The following is a 6,000-nucleotide window of genomic DNA, read 5'->3' as shown; positions in this document are numbered from 1 at the left end:
CACCATCAAAAAGGCTGTGCGCCCCCTGGTTTTCCTTTCGAGGGGGAACACTCCCTGTCACAGGAGCTCTTCCTCCTGGGACTCTGGGCCCAGTGTGTGAGGTGGCCTTGCAGTTACGGACCCGCCCCCAATCAGAGCCGGCCCACAGCACCCTTAGGACGTCGTGAGGACGGCAAACAAGATTCTGGGTTGGGAGAATGGTCAGGAACTGGCAGGAGGAGATTCTTCCAGCAGCAAAGCTAATTAAAAGGAAAAGCCTGTTTTCCAAGGGCGCCTCTTCAATATGCGAGCATTCTGCCTTCTCATCATTATCTGCCTCCCTTGTCACCAAAGTGCAATCCATTCCTGGTCACTTCCACCTTTAGTCTTTGTGCATCCTTTCCTCAGTGCTCCTTCCTTTATTCCTACTGCTGCTTAAACCATTTTCTCAAGCCTTTGAACAAACCCACATACACTCTCCTTCCCCCACATTCTTTTTTAAACAAAGAGAATTCTGCTTTCTGTTACAAAAAAAAAAAAAAAAAAACCCAAAGCCAGAGACAATTCTGTCCTTTCAGTCCACATGGTGAATCTTTCTACCTTTGTGGAACTTAGCTAGAGTGGCAGATCTACGCCAAGAAGCAGCACCCTGTCGCAGTCACGACGGGCAGAGCAGAGTTTCTCCCCTTAATAATTCTATGTCTAACTGAATGCCCATTGCAGTTTTGATACCAGCAATGTGTGTTACTAGACAACAGCTCCTAGTCCTTTCTTTCCAGGCCGTTAGCATGACCGTGACCGGATTCCACCCACACCAGGACAGCCCTGGTGTGACGTGAAGTGCTGTATGGCTTACAGAACATTTCACACACGTGGTCTCATTTCAGCCTCACACTCACCCTGGCAGTAAATAAATAGCAATAACATAACCCCCATTCTGGTGATGAAAAAAACCGAGGCTGGGAACAGTTAAGTGACTGAGAATGAACTAAAACTGGGTCCAGTCTGTCTGTGTTGCTAATGTAAGATGTTGCAGAACTGTCTATGGTTAAAAGAGAAGGAATATTTATTTTTAACAATGTTCTTTTCTTCTTGCCACAGTTCAAGATTGTCCTAAAATTTGATTTGATAGAAGTATTTTCCATAGTCCTCTAAGTCAGGCATTGAAATGCTTTTCTGCCTCTGGGTCTTGTTTTGCTTTGAGGTGAGGATGGCAAACACAGATCTCTCTTATATAATCTCTAGGTCTTATATTTTAGTTCTCTACCTGAAAATTTGTAATGCTACTTTGATTCTACCACAGTAAAGGAAAGCAATCTCTTATTTCTGCTGTTAAAACTTAGATATCTAAGATTAAAGGAACTGTATATAAGTATTGCTTATCCAGAAGCCTTCTGAATACTTCCTTTCTAATGGAAATGCTGGATGTTTTTAAGCAACATTATCTCTTACAAAACAATTTGAAAAGGAAAAAAAAAAATCACACAAGGATAACAGACTGTTTTTTATAAGAAGAAGCTAGTTTTCACAAAAAGTATTGTTATCAGTTTATAAGGCTGCTAGAAAATGGATTTTGTATTGCAAATAGCTAAGAGCATAGTCATTGTTTTAAAGATGCTTTAGGATGGGAATAAATGTTCAGTATTTTTTTAACATATATTGGCATGTATCTGGATGAGATTTTTTAAAGAAAAATCACAAGTTTTATAAAATCTAAGAAACTTTAAAACTGTGTCATTTATAATGTAAAATTAATGCAGTTGAAATTCAGTGGTTGACTCATAGCTCCCACATTCATCTTCAGTTCTCTTTAGCTCATATGGTTTTCTTTAAAAATTAGTGATATCAGCTAAATGGGACTCTTTCCCACTCCTACCCACAGAGAAAAGTGCTTTTGTGAACATGTCAGCTCTTTTCCATCATTACATGCCATCGTGGAGTGCAACAGAAGCAAGCTGGCTGTTCGTACTGATCACCAATAATAGTACAAGTTCAGGAGCAAAATCCAAATAAGATAACCTTAAAATCTCCATTTGTTTATTTTATGCACATAAGCCACATTTTTGGTACCAAGGAATTTTATATCTAGACTGGATCTTTCAAGTCTTCCAATCTAGCCTCTTTATTTTGGATCTGGGGAAACTAAGGCACAGAGAGGCTCAGCAACTTGCCCAAAGTCACACAGCTCACAGCTGAGTCTAGAACCCAGGTCTGTGTGACTGCAAAGCCTTTGCTCCTGCTACAATGCTTCACAGAGAGGAGATTATTTACCCCAGTCATTTGGCCCGTGCCCTGCAGCACCCTTCACTGGTGCCATGCTAATTAGGAGGCAGTTTCACAAATGTTCTGTAAAATGTGAAGATGTGAAGCCAGCTACCATATCTCTCCAGAAATCTTCTCAACTCTGCTTCTTGCAATCACTTTAGGTTTCTCCAGACTAAGCAGTTCTATCACACCTTCCTGTGATTTGCTTTCTAGTTACCATCTTCTGGACATATTCCTTTGACACATTCCAGTTTTATTAAGATGGGACCCACCCAAAATGGGACTCCTCCAACTTGTTCCTCATCCGTATGTTTCCAGTGTCCATGAATCCCACTGCCGTCCTTTGTGTGTCCCAGCCCTAAAAATGCAGTCGCTTTGCCTCTCCTTCTCTCCCAAGCCCCAGCATCCAAGCAATTTCTCCCACAGCTCGCCCTCTTCCTACTTCTACTACTCAAATTTTTTTCCTTGACCGTGGAAATAGTCCCTTAACTGGTTTTCTTGCCTCAAGTCTCTCCAGAAATGCTTTCTTTTTTTTTTTTTTAATTTATTTATTTATTCATTCATTTATTTATTTATTTATTTATTTATTTATTTATTTATTTATTTATTTATGGCTGTGTTGGGTCTTCGTTTCTGTACGAGGGCTTTCTCCAGTTGTGGCAAGCGAGGGCCACTCTTCATCGCGGTGCGCGGGCCTCTCACTATCGCGGCCTCTCTTGTTGCGGAGCACAGGCTCCAGACGCGCAGGCTCAGTAATTGTGGCTCATGGGCCTAGTTGCTCCGCGGCATGTGAGATCTTCCCAGACCAGGGCTCGAACCCGTGTCCCATGCGTTGGCAGGCAGATTCTCAACCACTGCGCCACCAGGGAAGACCAGAAATGCTTTCTTAAACTTCGATTGCTATGCAAGGTCTAATTGCTGTTGGTTTGTCTCCCCCAGGACAAAGAAGCCCCCAGTCCTGGATTCTGGTTCTGCCAGCTCTGTGGCTTTAGGTACATGACTTATATCTTCGGCCTCCGTTTCTCCACTTATAAAATGAAGATGTTGAACAAGACAGTCTCTAAAGAGATGCCTCCATTTCTAATCTGCTGTGTGTCTCCCCACTCCAATCTGCTAAACAGACTGTTTCCAAAGAAATCTTCCTAAAATACTGATCTTCTTTTTTTTTTTCTCCTGCAGAATCCTTCAGTTGCCCCCTCCTTTCACATACATCCCAATCTCCTTAGCCTGGCACTGAGGAAACACTGCAGATTGGTGTCCAACTCTCCTCCCTTAGCGCTCCGTGCTCTTCACGGGCCCACACTCAAGCTAAATTCAGCTACTCCCTTTTCATCGTACTTGTGCCAAGCTCCCACCTCTTTGCTCCTGCAGCACCAAATGCTTGCTTTCTACCTGGCGCTGTGGGTGGAACACGTGCCATGTCTTTGTAAGCGCCTCGCAAATGGGCCACCCCTTCCTCATCCTCGTCTCCCACACAACACCTCATGCTTAGTAGGCACTCAATAAGTAGTTGTTGACTAAATTTGTTCAGCCCAGAATTGCACTAACATTTTTTGGCCATCACATTGTATTCTTGACTCATATTGGGCTTCCAGTCAAATAAAATCTTTAAGCCTTTTTAAAAATATAATCTTTTTTTTTTTTTTTAACTTCTGGGTTTCTTTATTTATTTATTTTTGGCTGTGTTGGGTCTTCGTTTCTGTGTGAGGGCTTTCTCTAGTTGCGGCAAGCGGGGGCCACTCTTCATCGCGGTGCATGGGCCTTTCACTATCGCGGCCTCTCTTGTTGTGGAGCACAGGCTCCAGACGCGCAGGCTCAGTAATTGTGGCTCACGGGCCTCGTCGCTCCGCGGCGTGTGGGATCTTCCCAGACCAGGGCTCGAACCCGTGTCCCCTGCATTGGCAGGCAGATTCTCAACCACTGCGCCACCAGGGAAGCCCTAAAAATGTAATCTTTAATCTAGTTTTCTTCCATTCTTTCCTTTTACCTGCTTTCGAACTGATATTCAGAAACTTCACCTGTTAGAGTTTAATTTTCATCCCTCGTTCTTGTCTGTACAGATCTTTCTGATTCTTGATTCTCTTATCTAGTTTATTGGTGTCCCATTGTGTCGCCCACAGATGTGATGGGTATGCTGACTCTTTCACTGCAGTTGTTGATACAAATGTTGAACAGGAGAAAGACCAGTAGCTTGCCAGCTTGGCATCTCACTCTCTAGCTTGACAGTGGCATTTTTTTTTTAGAAAAAAATTATTTATTTATTTATTTTCCTTACTTTTGGGCTGCATTTGGTCTTAGTTGTGGCACACGGGATCTTTGTTGCGGCATGCGGGATCTTTCGTTACAGCGTGAGGTCTCTTCGTTGTGGCGCTCGGGCTCCTCTCTAGTTGTGACATGCGGGTTTTCTCTCTCTAGTTGTGATGTGCAGTCTCCAGGGAGCGTGGGCTCAGTAGTTGTGGCACGTGGGCTTAGTTGCCCCGTGGCATGTGGGATCTTAGTTCCCTGACCAGGGATCAAACCCACGTCCCCTGCATTGGAAGGCAGATTCTTTACCATTGGACCACCAAGGAAGTCCCTTGACAGTGACATCTTATCTTGCAGTCTTTGGTTATAGTTATTTAAGCACATATGACTATATTTTGTTATAATTCATCACGTACATAGACATTGAAGTGTAATCTCTGCATTCATTTGATTCGTTTGTTGACAACCAGTCAAGTGTAAGGCAGCATACTAGGCTTTGTGTAATATAAAGTGATGATTAGGATTTGGCCCCTTGTCCTGTTTGAACTTCAGGGAGCAAATAAGACTCATGCAGAGAGCAATGCAGTACAAGGTAAAGTATGAGGCCCAACACAAGAGGTAGGTCAAAAGGCTTTGGAGTCAAAGGATGGAGAGGCACATTTCTGGTTGAGTGAAGCCTTACAGAGTAGGACTGTCTTAAATGGACATGAGGCGATTAAGGTACAGGCTAAGCTGCTGTAACAAAGAGAGTCCAGAATACAGAGGCTTTACCACAGTGACAGTTCATTTCTCTCTCAGTGCTTGAGGTGGCAGGTGGTCCAACCAAGTTGCACTGTCCTCGATATGAGGCTTCCACTTGCGGGTTCAAGGTGACTGCTCCAGTCCTCACCGTTCCCAGCCAGAAAGGTGATAGAGACCGAGATGTACCACTCAGTCACTTTGAGGACATAACAGGAAGTTGCTTATATGGCTTCTATTCATATCACACTGGCCTGCACTTAGTCACGTGACCACACCCAGCCTAAAGGAAGTCGAAATGTAGTCCTTCACTGGTAGCCTCATGCCCAGCTAAAACTATTACTTTTGAAGGAGAAAATAGATATTGGGAAGACAATTAACAATCAGCTACAGGAGAAAAAGAATTCCATGTGAGAAGAAAAACTGTAAAAGAGGAAGTCAATTGATTAATTCTATCTCAGCTGCGTGGAAGTTATCAGAAGCATAGATTTGAATTTAGAAGAAAAAACTGGAACTCTTAAAGAAGGAATGGGCTGTCTTCAGAGAGTTCTCCACCTCTGAAAATGGTCAGAAGAATACAGTCAGAGGGACGATGGGTAAACGGTCAGCCTTTAAGACTCTAGCTGTGTGATTATAGTGGCATGGAGAGGAAAGGTTCCTATAAACTGTCTGGAAACTACAGCACTAGCCCCGATGTGAGAAAATAAGGGTGGGAGCAGTGAGAATGGGCTGGAAGGAACAGATGTAAGAGAGAATAAACAGAGCTTGGCTGAA

This window comes from Balaenoptera physalus, assembly GCF_965194825.1.
Source record: "Balaenoptera physalus genome assembly, chromosome: 17".
Taxonomy (NCBI): domain Eukaryota; kingdom Metazoa; phylum Chordata; class Mammalia; order Artiodactyla; family Balaenopteridae; genus Balaenoptera; species Balaenoptera physalus.
This window is presented reverse-complemented; position numbering follows the sequence as displayed.